General features: G+C 37.8%; 1 protein-coding gene and 1 non-coding gene across 13 annotated transcripts in view; both read left to right on the top strand.

Moving 5' to 3' along the window:
* Positions 1–15,341, top strand: part of SRPK2 (SRSF protein kinase 2) — a 248,141-nt gene that overhangs the window by 121,334 nt on the left and 111,466 nt on the right. The window lies entirely within an intron of this gene.
* On the top strand, positions 3,179–3,285 carry LOC139036685 (U6 spliceosomal RNA). The gene has a single exon (XR_011489515.1). It is a non-coding gene; the product is annotated as a U6 spliceosomal RNA (small nuclear RNA).

Genomic DNA, 15,341 nt, shown 5'->3' on the forward strand with positions numbered 1-15,341 from the left:
TTAGACTTGGAGAATTAAGATTGGAATGTAAGGATGTCCAGACTTTTGAGTCTTGGCCAACCTTTCTTTTGATACCAGAAGAAATGAGATACTGAAATAAATGTGTATATTTGAAATGCTGCTTTCTTGGCAAACTGAAAATCTTTCTAGCTTTCTTTTGTTATATTCAATTTATGGATGCAGTCAAGCCAAAGGTTACTACTCTTAAGGATCCAAGATTTGTCTTGCCTTAGAGATTCATTGGTGAGCCAAGTTGACTGTTCAGCAGTTCAGTTGACTACTGCAGACCAGCCTAGGCCATCTCTTGAGTGGATGTAAGCTAAAAATAGATGATTCTTTTCGAATTGGCAAAGCACAAACTCTGGATTGTTTTTTGTTGCTTGTTTCAGATTGGACTTTGTGTGCCTATGAGTAGATCTTTGTGTATACATTAGAAGCTAATAATGGTTATTTTGCTTTAATTACTGTGGAGTTTTATCTACCTTCCCCCACCCTACCTACCCACCCCACAATTTCCAGCTTCTTCCCCAGTCAGGCAAAGGAAGGGAGGATGTGTATTAGATAACTTAGAGCACTAAAATGCAGGATGATGCTGTTGATTTAATAGATGTAGTAGCAGACCTAGAAATGTCTGTCATTCACCAGGTTGATAATGGCACAAGATGGAAGTGACAGTGGGAAATGTTTCATTTTTTTATTTTAAAAATATACCAAACCTAATTTGGTCCTTGGAGTAAGATTATCTCATACAGACTTGAGAGTGGCCCTGAGGACTTTTTCTAGGGGGAAGATTTCCTTCTGCTGTCTTTACTCATTTCCAGTTATGTGTTTGACAGGGGAGGTAGTGGAGTAATTGATGATAATCCTTGAGAAGTTGTTTGGTCATTTTGCTGAGAAAAATGAGGGGGCCTGTGAAGAGAGGAAGAGGAGAATTGCCATGGTAACAAGAGATTCTGTCTGACTAGATCTTCATCCCAAATAGAATACTTCTTTCCTGTAAGGGAAGGGATCATCTTGTGTTGATGAGTTTATTCAGTTCCAAAACTGGAAAAGCAGCATGATATATTGAAAAGAGTTTATGGCCTTTACAGCAGTGAACCAGAAAGTAAATCCTAGCTAGCTACCTAACTTCTTTAGGTCTTAATTTTCCTAATCTTTTTTATAATAAAAATGATAATGCCCACCTTATGCGGAGTTGTAACGATTTCAGGAGGTAATATATACAAAATGGGTTCTCAGGAGGCAGTGGTTGGTGGTGTTTTAGGAAAGAAAAGGTAGCATAGAGAAGTTGTCATGTTTTGGAATCAGGCCAGTTTTGGTACAGCTTGGATCAGTTGACTTACTCTGTTTACCTCGGGCAAGTAGGTAACCTTTGGGCCCCAGTTTTTTATCTATATAAAGCAAATCTAATAATGCATATCAATTATATATTTATGAGCTTTAACTGAGATAATGTACATGAAGATAATGTGCATGATATACATGAAGTTTAAGGCAAGATAGCAATTAGCAATTCAGTAAGTGATCTAGGAGCTGGTAGATGCCTCAGAGCAGGAATGTCTAGATTTAGTCCCTCAGGATTGTTATATACTTCAATTTGCCACCATCAAATTTTGGTATTGGGATTAGCATTCTTTAGGAGCAAAATTTCAGAAGTAATACATACCATTTTTCCCATACAGTCTTTTCTTAATAGTTAATATTTTGTATTCTGACTGCATTTCTGTTTTCAGTTAGAGCTCTTACATCCTCTTTCCTTTGAGCTCTTCCGTCCAGTTTGACAAAATGATTCTTGAACATTTAAAAAAACTGAGACAAAATAATAATAAAAATAAAGGTTACAGACCATGAACTAGAGTAGTGCTGCCAAAGATTACTTTTATTAAATACCTTAAACACTTAAGTAAATATTCAGTAACTATATCTGACGGAAATACTTGATAAATATTTTGGTAAATATCAAGTAAACATTTTCATTTGTACTAAAGTCCTGTAATAAATCATGAGCATATTTAAAATAAAACACATGGAGAAAATGTACTTTAGAAATTGCTGTTTCAAAGCAGTAGTCTCATCACCCAGAATTCTTGCCATTTTTGGAGACTGTGGAGGTCCAAAGATCAGCTGTTAGTTTACTCTGTATTTTCTGAAACTACAGTGTATGTTTAGGCTATTAAAGTTAAAACATTTTTTTCCCTTCCCTTTCATTTGTCCCTGACTGTAATTTCTGTTCAAGATTTATATGTAGGGAACTATATAAACTAGAAATATTGTATGTTGCCTTGCATGGTTTTTATACCTTTTCTGTACTCTTGGAACTCAGTTTGAAGAAATGTTTTAAAGTATGTTCATTCCATACTGGTTCTAGGTAAAATGATTATTTCACTGATTATCCATAAAAGGATAAAAATAGTAAGTTTATAGAAAATTTACTTTTGACCTTTTAGATTTGTGCACAATGTATTTGATGTAGAGATTGAATTTACTGTAGGTAAAACATGCGTTATGATGTGGAATGCAAGCAGGATTGATTTCCAAAAGAATGCTTGTAGAAAAGAGGTAAGGCAGTAGTTTGTAGGTAAGGAGCAGTTGTTGACTAGATCAGAAAGCCAAAAGTGAAGGTGCTACAAAGCAAGATTCTGGTTTAGGGAAGAAAAAATTAAAAGCTCACTCTCTCTGGTCTTCTTACTCTTATCAACTACTTGTCTGTATTTAAATCTGTATTCAGATACTTTATATTTTTCTCTTGCTTTATATACAGAATGGTACTATTTCTATATCTGGTTCTAACTAGATTTTGTTAATCATATTCTTATTTTCTGCTGTCATCCCATTACTTCTTATCAGCTCCCAGGAGTCTGTTTGAAACAGTGTATTTTGATGTTCAGGCTCTTTCCCCCCTCTAGCTTTCTTAAGGCCTCTGACCCAATTATAGGAGGGAAAACCAGAAAGATGTGTTATTTTATTTTTGGGTGTGAAAAACAATGTACTGCTTTAGTGATGCCTTGATAATCAGGAAAGAAGTCTTATTCTGTGTGTGTTTTTTATTGGGTGACTTCCTGTGTAAAGATAAACTGTATCATTGTTTTTTCTAACTTAGGCAAGATATCTATATTTTGTACTGTTTGATGCTAAGTATGTTGTAGGTTTTTGTTTAAGAAATTTTTCATTAAAATTTGTGCTCGCTTCGGCAGCACATATACTAAAATTGGAACGATACAGAGAAGATTAGCATGGCCCCTGCGCAAGGATGACACGCAAATTCGTGAAGCGTTCCATATTTTTTTTAAAAAAAAAAAAAAAAGAAATTTTTCATTAAAATTTTCAACTTGTTAGGACTTGGGTTTATCATCATCATCATCTTTGTTGTTGCTGTTGTTGTTTTAGTTTTCTCTTTTTGCCAAGTTATAAAAATAAGTTGTGCTGAGTAAGAATTTGTAATTCATAGCCTCTTTGGGACTGTTTCTCAAGTAAGGATTCCTAAAGTGTACGTGTAACTATTCTGATATGTAGGGGCAGTGTACACTTGGATTGGCCAGGGATAACCCCAATTTATGTATGTTTTCTTGACTAACTTATTAATAGGAGAAGCAAGGAAAGAAGCCCTTTCACTCTGAGTGAATTGGATGATGAAATATGTGGTTGCCCTGCCCTGGCTTAATGACTTTAACGAATCTCCAGTGCGGTCACTGTGTTTATGTTTTCTTCTCTGGGGTCAAGATGTCCACTTCCACATGAAAGCTTGCAGAGGTGTGCTCCAAAATGACTGTGGTTGTTTCTGTCTATGTGGTGGGATTATGAAGAATGTCACTTTTTTCGCTGTACTTATCTCTCACTTCCAGCTGTCTACGAAATGAAATTGAAAGTGAAAGTTGCTCCATCATGTCCAACTCTGTGCGACCCCATGGACTATGTAGTCCATGGAATTCTCCAGGCCAGAATACTGGAGTGAGTAGCCTTTCCCTTCTCCAGGGGATCTTCCCAACCCAGGGATCGAACCCAAGTCTCCTGCATTGCAGGCGGATTCTTTACCGCTGAGCCACCAGGGAAGCCCAAGAATTCTGGAGTGGGCAGCCTGTCCCTTCAGCAGATCTTCCCGACCCAGGAATCGAACTGGGGTCTCCTGCATTGCAGGTGGATTCTTTACCAACTGAGTTATCAGGGAAGCCCACTAAATGAAATTAATTGTTATTAAAACCATAGCAAAACAACTGAACATGTTTTCAAAAAGCATTTATTTTTGACCCCAAAAAATGGAGACTGTGCAGTGGTGAAGCCTATCAGTCAAGCTTCTGAGTGCCAAGAGATACAAACTGGCTGTTTTAAATAGAAGTAGAACTGAAAGGTTTAAAGAAGGTGATGGAACAACAGAAAGGCTCGAGAACCGCTAACAGAGGCAGCAGATGGCCTCCTGCCATGGGGTCAGTCTTGGGGTCTCTTGGCTACTGGGCCACCACCACTGTAGCTAGGCCTGCCCTGCTGTGACTTTGCTGAGCCCTCGAGTGACTCTCCGAGAGTGCAAGTGCTAAAAGCTGAGCCTGTACCCCAGCTTCCAGGGAGCAGGAGCAGACCCGCTCCAGGAAAGGGAGGCACTGCTTCTTGGTGATTTCCTTTTGAGTTCTGTTTTTTGTTTTTTTTTAACCATCAGCATGATGTTGATGATGAAAATAGTAATGATGATCTACTTATTTTGATATTTGTTTATTAGGAATTTAAATGAGACAGGCAGTACATTTAAAGGGAATCTGCTTTGACTTGAGAATGATTGTTAATTGCCACTAGTTGGAGTCACAAGTAATGGTGCTTTGCTATTGTTTACCCTCCATAATTCAGCCCTTACTTAGAACCTTTTGTCATTTCTTTGCCTGGATGGGGGAGTTTGGAATACTAATTATTTTGACACAGGGGTTGATTTAGATACATGCCTTGCTTTTAACTCAGGGTTATTTTGCTCCTGAGTTGTGTCAAATCTAATAATATGGTAGCTTTTTTAGTGCTTTAATTGTCAGAATGTACTGCCACTGTTATTGACTGTTTATAAACACTTAAATGCATTTCCGTAAATCAGTCTAGAACTTAAATGTTTATAATGAACCTGAAACCAAGTGGGAAAAATAGAAACATCTTCTGTTTATTGCTCTGGCCATGTTTCCCTGGGTTCTCAAAGTTTGACTTGGGATTTAATAGAGCACCCAAGTGGTAGACATCATCTGTGTGACAGTTCTTCACTCATCAGAGTCAAGACATTCCAATGTGCTGAGATTGTAGAATTTAGTAAATGTTTTATTAATAGACCTGCAGTAGGGAGTGGGGATATGTAGAATGTTATGACCAATAGTACTTGTTAGATTTTCTATTTTAATTTTCTCCTTTAAGTATTAGAATTGAAAAATAATTTGGCAGTCTACAGAGTGGTATTTCAGAAAGTCACAGTTTTCAAACCAAATTTAATCAAAAGCTTACAATTCTTGTTTTTTTGAGGAGTCATTTCTGTTTGCCACTGAAATACCTTGGACTTGTGGCGTCTCTTAGAAAGTCGATCGTGCAATGTTCTGGCAGCTCTTCAGGCCCAGGGCCTGTTTTGGCAGAAACCTGACTTCATGGTATCATCTACCATAATTTAAAGTGAATCCTCATACCAGTGTCTTTCCTCAGAGAAATTATGTCATTCATATTCTGCATCTTGCAGCATGATGTGAAAGAAACCATATTCACAAACTGCTGTTTGATTCTCTCTATATATTTGTGGAAGTGGTTCATTTACCTGTTTTCATTTATTTATAGTTTCTTAATAAAAGTCTTGAAGATATTTATTTTAGTTTCTTAAATTTGGTGTTTCGTACCTGGTGCCCATAAAAATCTTGGCTCCTGTTGATGTGTTTCGGTGCACTGGTTTGCCCTCATCTCCTTTCTCTGGCATGTGTCATTAGTATAAGCAGTATCATATTATGGGAAGGATGCTTGGTTTATGTGTCAAATGATTTTGGATTTTCTAATCTTGGACCTGTCGTTTAGTAACTGTGTGGTCTGGATTGAGTCTCTTACATTATCCTAAAATCTGTTTCCTCATCTGTAGAATAGAAATAAAACTCACTTTCTCTTTTATAGAACACTGCTTCCCTGGTGGCTCAGTGGTAAAGAATCCACCTGCTTGTGCAGCAGATGTGAGTTTGATCCCTGGATCAGGAAGATACTCTGGAGAAGGAAGTGGCAACCCACTCCAGTATTCTTGCCTGGGAAATCCCATGGACAAAGGAACTTGGTGGGCTACAGTCCATGGGGTTGGAAAGGAATCAGACATGACTTAGCATCTAAACAGCAACATGAGAAGAAATGACATTACTTTTCAGAGAATCAGTCACTTAACAAATTATAATGCACCATTATTTTATGTGCCACTAAGAAAGAAAATTCACTGCCTATTGAACTGTGATATACCAATGGTTGCAAAAATGCATCCTCCTTCCCGAAATTATAAATGTAAAAAAGTGATGCGCATTAGAATCAATATGAGATGTTATATATGAAAGCCCCATCCTCCATAGTGCTGTAAGAGTGGTATTTTAAAAACCACATATCTTATGCCATTTCCCTGCTTGAAATTCCTCAGTGACACCCATAGCCTAAGGATAAAATCCAAACCCTTAACATGATGAACAAGGTATGGCAAAATGTGGATCAAAGTGTGATGTCCAGACTAGCAGCATTGGCATCACCCAGCAACTTTAAAAAAATGCAGCAGCTCAGGCTCTCCTGTTCCTGCGGAATCAGAAATTGCAGGACAGCTCCCAGAAATATGTGCTTTAACCATCTAATCTCTTCAGGAGCTTCTGATACATCCCACAGTTTGAGAACCACTGATCTAGGTCAAACTTATTTTAAGTTTCTCTTTTTCCCCTTCCTCTCATGTGCACATAGAAGTTAATGTAGAAATACTGTGACTGCTAGAGTATAAGGTGAGTATTCTTCTTAAGAAATGATCTCCCAGAAAAGAGCGCTTGCACTCATATGAGGGGGGACTATCTCAATGACTGTTTTGAATAGAATTCTTTGTAATGACATGAATTGAAAAGATTTCAGTCAGTGCTCAGTTTCAGATATTTTTAGAATTCAGTGGTGGCAAGTAATTAAAAAGAGAAAAAAAAAAGCAAAGGCATTTAATACCAATTTTATAATTATTCCTCACAGTTCCAAATACTGAGTGTCTGCCTAAGGCCTTTAAAGATCACATAAAAACAAAGTAAAACAATAGCTGACTATAATGTGGAGATGATATGTGTATAAAATCAAATGGGAAAGTTAACTGACCTGAATGAAATAATTATTTCTGACTTGGTATAACAGTTCTGTGGCCATATACTTAAACAAAACAACTTAAGCAACTTAAAATGAAGATGCTATCTTTTGGAAAACTGACTTTATGAAGTGGCTTTATTGATGGAATACAATAATGACCAACATGCATGTGAAACATTTGAATAAACATGCTTCATGAGAGAAAAAAAATCTTTGAGTAATATTTACATGAGTTAAAACCGTCAAATATTTAAAATAAATTATATATTATACTTAAACATTCATTATTATTATAAGTAAATATTTGACTGTTACATCTCTGTACCTGAAAGTTCACTTAAAATTTTCAGGGCGCAATTGCCAAATAATAATAGCTGTAGTTTCCAAAAAAAACTACATCATTCTCTCTGCCTGAAATGGTTCTACCACATGTTTCTCCTCATTTGGGGGTTTCTGTGTTCTTTGAAACATTGGTACCATCTTCTTCCCATGTTGACTGTGCCTGTTTTCCTTCCCACCCCGAGGTCAGCAGAACCTTTCTTTAGCCTCCTATAGCGTCTGACACAGGCGGTAGCATCAGGCACCTGTCTGCATTACTTTGGTGCTTTCGGTAGCTTTTTTATTTCTTCTGTTAATGTGTTTGTTATTTTAGGCTGTGTCTGTATCTATAGAGTAACGCACAACTAAGTGTAGTAAACATGGACTTTGTAGACAGTCTTGGTTTCAAGGATGGCTTATCCGATGTTTAGTTTTATAACTTGAGGATATTTAATTTTAGTCTCCAGATACTGAAACTCATAATTAGTTTGTTGAATTACAGTAAGGAGTGAAGGAAGTGGCACATGGGAGCCTTTACCAAATGCTTATTATTCAACTTTGTCTTCACATCATAGGAACCCAGAATATATTTCTTAAATGATAGGGAGAGATTTTTTTATAACTTAGACCCCACTGTCAATGGATAGATCAAAAAGCAATAGTAATCCATGGATATAATTTTAGCATATGTTTCAAAATTTTGTTTATTAACTAATATTATTTGTATCATTTCAAACAGTATTAGTTTATTCTATCCCTTTGAAAAAATACCACCCACAATCTCACCTTTCAGTGGCAACTACTGGTATATATGTTTATATCCTTTTCGTGTCTACTTTTTATTTCTGCATAACTGAATTTGCCAAAATACAGTCTTATTTACCTTTTATAATTGGAATAGGAAAGTTCTTCTTAAGGTGAATCTGTTTTAATTAGGGACCTAAATTTGACATAAAGGGTGAAAAAGGTTTCAGTTCAGTCTCTCAGTCGTGTCCGACTCTGCGACCCCATGAACTGCAGCACGCCAGGCTTCCCTGTCCATCACCAGCTCCCAGAGCCGTCTCAAACTCATAGTCATCGAATCTGTGATGCCATCCAACCATCTTATCCTCTGTTGTCCCCTTCTCCTGCTGCCTTCAGTCTTTCCCGTTATCTGGGCCTTATTTTGATATAAAAATAATAAAAGCTATTAAAATTAAATTAATTTTACCATATACTTAACAAAATATATATTGTTGCATCTGTAGGTCAGTTCATAGAATGAACAAAGAATGACTTAAACATTATTTCTGTTGTAATGTTTCCATTTCCCTCCCCCAATATATTTTTTACTTCCTATTTGAACGTTACAGGAATTATTAAGAGGGCCTTGCCTTTATTTTGTCAAAGTAGTGGAGAGTTTCATCTCTTTTCCCAGGGATCTCCCCTAATTCTTGTATATTAAAGTTTTCCTCATTTGAAGAGTCTTAATGTGTTATTTTTGTTGATCTTATCATCTGCAGGTGTGTGTTGGTTGACTAGGTTCTCATTTGTCTGGAACTTTTCTATTATATACATATGTTTTATTGTCACCATGAAGTCTTATTTATTTTCAAGATTTTTAGTTTCATTGAATTGTATCTGCATTCTGTTAGCAAGTGCTTAGTTTTCAGCGAAAGACTAGTCTGTGCCTCCATTAGATAATTCTATGTCTGTTTGTTTTTTTAAAGTAGGGAGAGATATTGAATTTAATTTATGACTGGTTAGTTCACTTTTGAGTATTTTTGTGTTACTTTTGCAAAGTCATTACACATTTGTGATTGATGACAAGTTTTTAAATACAGCTTTTTACATGGCCATTTTTGCTTTAATGTTTACTCCTGACTCTTCATTTTTAAAAAAAATCTTATTTTTTAATGAATTCAGGTGTACTAGATTCATATGGTCTTATGTTTGCTTCTATAAACAGTGATTCTTGATAGTAACTGGTATGTGCTTTTTTAATTTCAAAATGTTTGGATTGTTTTCTATGAATAAATTCCTAAGGCAGGATCACAAAATAAGTAAGGTAGGATTTTATTTTTTTTTTTTTGGCTACACTGTGCAGCTTGCAGGATCTTAGTTTCCCAACCAGGAATTGAACCTTGGACCTTGGCACTAAAAGCATGAAGCTTTGATTACTGGACTGCCACAGAATTCCCTAGATGGGAATTTTAAAGGTTTTTGATACATATTGCCCAGTTATTTTAGTATTTCACATTCAGCAGCAGCATGTGAATTTCAGTACACTTTTATCATATATTTTTTTTAAGAAAACAAATGATAACAAAAGTAAATCAAGAGTATCCCATTGGTATATGCCTTTTATAGGAAAGTAAATTCACTTTCTTGATAAATTTTTGGCACATCCTATGTTCTTCTATTTTTTTTTATTTAAGTGTTCCAGATTAATCCTAAAGTACAGGCAGATATGTCATTTCCTCATTCCCCATTTTCTACTTACTTGCTTTTCTACCAATTTGAGAGCCTAGCAGTGGTCTCCAGCATCCATCTCCACCATCTTTGCAGTTGAGTTTATTCTGTCCCATGATCCATGCTGCTGGCAGCCTGAGGCCCTGCATTTGCCTGTGTTCTCCTTGCTGCTTTTCCTTTGCCTGAGGTGCTCCATCTCCATCTCTGCCGGAGCCATAACACATCCTTAAGAAGCCATTGTTTATTAAAGGGGTACCTTTCTCTTATTAAAGAATTTTGTGGTTTTGATCACTCTCATGCTTAGGTGCTTGGGTTGAGATTGAGCCCTGGAGCAACCAAACCAGTGTGTCCGCCATGTTTGTTCCTAATCTAGTTTATTCAGCCTGGTATAGGGGCTGAGTCTTTCATTACAAAATGTCCTCCCCAAACCTGCCTGTATTCTACCTTCAGGTCAGGTCAGTTCAGTTCAGTCGCTCAGTCGTGTCCAACTCTTTGCGACCCCATGAATTGCAGCACGCCAGGCCTCCCTGTCCATCACCAACTCCCGGAGTTTACTCAAACTCATGTCCATCGAGTTGGTGATGCCATCCAGCCATCTCATCCTCAGTCGTCCCCATCTCCTCCTGCCCCCAATCCCTGTCAGATCTGGGTCTTTTCCAATGAATCAACTCTTCGCATGAGGTGGCCAAAGTATTGGAGTTTCAGCTTCACCATCAGTCCTTCCATTGAACACCCAGGACTGATCTCCTTTAGGATGGACTGGTTGGATCTCCTTGCAGTCCAAGGGACTCTCAAGAGTCTTCTCCAACACCACAGTTCAAAAGCATCAATTTTTCAGTGCTCAGCTTTCTTCACAGTCCAACTCTCACATCCATACATGACCACTGGAAAAACCATAGCCTTGACTAGATGGAACTTTGTTGGCAAAGTAATGTCTCTGCTTTCTAATATGCTATCTAGGTTGTTCATAACTTTCCTTCCAAGGAGTAAGCGTCTTTTTAATTTCATGGCTGCAATTACCATCTGCGGTGATTTTGGAGCCCCCAAAAATAAAGTCTGACACTGTTTCCACTGTTCCCGCATCCGTTTCCCATGAAGTGATGGGACCCGATACCATGATCTTAGTTTTCTGACTGTTGAGCTTTAAGCCAGCATTTTCACTCTCCTCTTGCACTTTCATCAAGAGAGTTTTTAGTTCCTCTTCACTTTCTGCCATAAGGGTGGTATCATCTGCATATCTGAGGTTATTGATATTTCTCCCGGCAATCTTGATTCCAGCTTGTGCTTCTTCCAGCCCAGCGTTTCTCATGATGTACTCTGCATAGAAGTTAAATAAGCAGGGTAACAATATACAGCCTTGACGTACTCCTTTTCCTATTTGGAACCAGTCTGTTCCATGTCCAATTCTAACTGTTGCTTCCTGACCTGCATACAGGTTTCTCAAGAGGCAGGTCAGGTGGTCTGGTATTCCCATCTCTTTCAGAATTTTCCACAGTTTATTGTGATCCACACAGTCAAAGGCTTTGGCATAGTCAATAAAGCAGAAATTGATGTTTTTCTGGAACTCTCTTGCTTTTCTGTTGATCCTGTGGATGTTGACAAGTTGATCTCTGGTTCCTCTGCCTTTTCTAAAACCAGCTTGAACATCTGCAAGTTCACGGTTCATGTACTGCTGAAGCCTGGCTTGGAGAATTTTGAGCATTACTTTACTAGCGTGTGAGATGAGTGCAATTGTGTGGTAGTTTGAGCATTCTTTGGGATTGCCTTTCTTAGGGATTGGAATGAAAACTGACCTTTTCCAGTCCTGTGGCCACTGCTGAGTTTTCCAAATGTGCTGGCATATTGAGTGCAGCACTTTCACAGCTTCATCTTTCACGATTTGAAATAGCTCAACTGGAATTCCATCACCTCCACTAGCTTTGTTCGTAGTGATGCTTTCTGAGGCCCACTTGACTTCACATTCCAGAATGTCTGACTCTAGGTGAGTGATCACAACATCATGATTATCTGAGTCGTGAAGATTTTTTTTTGTACAATTCTTCTGTGTATTCTTGCCACCTCTTCTTAATATCTTCTGCTTCTGTTAGGTCCATACCATTTCTGTCCTTTATGGAGCCCATCTTTGCATGAAATGTTCCCTTGGTATCTCTAATTTTCTTGAAGAGATCTCTATTCTTCCCATTCTGTTGTTTTCCTCTATTTCTTTGCATTGGTCACTGAGGAAGATTTTCTTATCTCTCCTTGCTATTCTTTGGAACTCTGCATTCAAATGGGTATATCTTTCCTTTTCTCCTTTGCTTTTCGCTTCTCTTCTTTTCACAGCTATTTGTAAGGCCTCCTCAGACAACCATTTTGCCTTTTTGGATTTCTTTTCCATGGGGATGGTCTTGATCCCTGTCTCCTGTACAGTGTCATGAACCTCCGTCCATAGTTCATTAGGCACTCTGTCTATCAGCTCTAGTCCCTTAAATCTATTTCTCACTTCCACTGTATAGTCATAAGGGATTTGATTTTGGTCATACCTGAATGGTCTAGTGATTTCCCCTACTTTCTTCAATTTAAGTCTGAATTTGGCAATAAGGATTTCATCATCTGAGCCACAGTCAGCTCCCGGTCTTGTTTTTGCTGACTGTATAGAACCTCTCCATCTTTGGCTGCAAAGAATATAATCAGTCTGATTTTGATGTTGACCATCTGGTGATGTCCATTTGTAGAATCTTCTCTTGTTTTGTTGGAAGAGGGTGTTTGCTATGACCAGTGTGTTCTCTTCGGAAAACTCTGTTAGCCTTTGCCCTGCTTCATTCTGTACTCCAAGGCCAAATTTGCCTGTTACTCCAGGTGTTTCTTGACTTCCTACTTTTGCATCCCGGTCCCCTATAATGAAAAGGACATCTTTTTTGGGTGTTAGTTCTAAAAGGTCTTGTAGTTCTTCATAGAACCGTTCAACTTCAGCTTCTTCAGCGTTACTGGTTGGGGCATAGTCTTGGATTACCGTGATATTGAATGCTTTGCCTTGGAAATGAACAGAGATCATTCTGTCATTTTTGAGACTGCATCCAAGTACTGCATTTTGGACTCTTTTGTTGACCATGATGACTACTCCATTTCTTCTAAGGGATTCCTGCCCCCAGTAGTAGATATAATGGTCATCTGAGCTAAATTCACCCATTCCAGTCCATTTTAATTCGCTGATTCCTAGAATGTCAACATTCACTCTTGCCATCTCCTGTTTGACCACTTCCAATTTGCCTTGATTCATGGACCTAACTTTCCAGGTTCCTGTGCAATATTGCTCTTTACAGCATCGGACCTTGCTTCTGTCACCAGTCACATCCACAGCTGGGTATTGTTTTTGCGTTGGCTCCATCCCTTCATTCTTTCTGGAGTTATTTCTCCACTGATCTCCAGTAGCATATTGGGCACCTACCAACCTGGGGAGTTCCTCTTTCAGTATCCTATCATTTTGCCTTTTCATACTGTTCATGGGGTTCTCAAGGCATGAATACTGAAGTGGTTTGCCATTCCCTTCTCCAGTGGACCACATTCTGTCAGACCTCTCCACCATACCCGTCCGTCAAGGGTGGCCCCACACGGCATGGCTTAGTTTCATTGAGTCAGGCAAGGCTGTGGTCCTGTGATCAGATTGGCTAGTTTTCTGTGACTGGTTTCATTCTGCCCTCTGATGCCCTCTCGCAACACCTACTGTCTTGGGTTTCTCTTACCTTGGACGTGGGGTATCTCTTTATGGCTGCTCCAGCAAAGCGCAGCCGCTGCTCCTTACCTTGGATGAGGGGTATCTCCTCACGGCCGCCCCTCCTGACCTTCCCAGATCACTAAGTCCTCACCATTTTCATCAGAACCACTTTGTTCTTAAATTAAAATCTTTAGTGCAATTTTTGTCTTGGCTCCTGTGTTCAATCCCTGTGACACCAAATCTCCTTTGACTCTTTTGTTACCACTTGTACTTGATAATATATTCAAATATTTTTATCCTGTATGTGCTTGACTGATATTTCTTGGCTCTCGGCCTCACTACTTACCTCGGTAATCTTACCAGGACTTATTCCTTTTCTGTGATCATGGAACCTGACTTGAATTTTATTCCTGAATGAGGCAGTGGAAGAAAAATAATCTCTGTCACAGCAAAGAGTTGTGATTAGGACTTTATATTTGATATAATAATGATGAGATATTTAGGTGTGTGGATTTTTGTATGTTAGCCCCAAAAGAAGGACTCTTTAAAGTAACAGTGCCTCTTAAATTTTTGAGGTGTTTGTATCTGCTTGCTTTGTTGAGCTGAACTTGCTGCCGTTTTCTTTCCTTCTTGGGTATCTGCTTTTTAAACAACTGTTGGTGGGTTAGTGTCATTCCAGCTTCATTTCCACCACGAAAAGGCAGCAGAGACTGTTACTTCTGCGAACTGTAAAGTTTAATATAGCAGAAACTATTTATTTGTAAACTACAGTGTTTCTATATAAAAAGGTACTGATGACTGTACATATTAGTTTGACTCCGAAGTAGAAGAATAAAAAGATGTTTTGGCATCATTTCTGCACCTTTACTTTAGACTCATCATTATATATCTAAAGAACTTTTATTACATTTTTCATATTCCCTTTAGTATACATACCCTGGATTATCAGAAATTTCTGTTAGAAACATTTTTGAAGAGAAATATTTTCAGAAAGTTGATGTGCTTTTTGCAGCTTCAGATGGAAAATTTAAAAATGTTATTCAAAGAATCTAAATCCAGACAGTGTATTTTTCTAGTAACAACTAGTCAGTTTTACACTTACAATGAATTTTATATATTTTCCTTCATCATTTTTCACCTATCAACTTAGGATATTGGTTCTGGCCACTATTCATGTTTTTATTATTAAAATCTTCCTATTTTAAGAATAGTCAGCTAAAAATAGCTTGTGGATCTGGAATTTTTACCCATGTCAGTTATTTTCTTCTCCCTCATTTCTCTGAGGGTCAAGGTAGGTTGTTAGATGTGTGTGATTTTTTTTTCTCCTTTTTTGTTAATGATATTTCTTTAAATGAAAGAGGAAAAGCTACTTCTTTGGGCTCTCAGAACTGTTTTGTATTAGTATAGAACATTGCATTTTCTGTGTAACTGAGTGCAATAAAGTGTAGTAATGTAGTTTTTACATCATCTTTCCTGACCGAATGTACAACATAGAAGTGGGGACTGAAGCACTGTATTTTTAGGGCTTTTTCTACATTTACCTCATTGAGAAAAGAAATGTGACTAAACAATTACACTGAAA

Source organism: Odocoileus virginianus, chromosome 1 (assembly GCF_023699985.2).
Source record: "Odocoileus virginianus isolate 20LAN1187 ecotype Illinois chromosome 1, Ovbor_1.2, whole genome shotgun sequence".
NCBI lineage: Eukaryota > Metazoa > Chordata > Mammalia > Artiodactyla > Cervidae > Odocoileus > Odocoileus virginianus.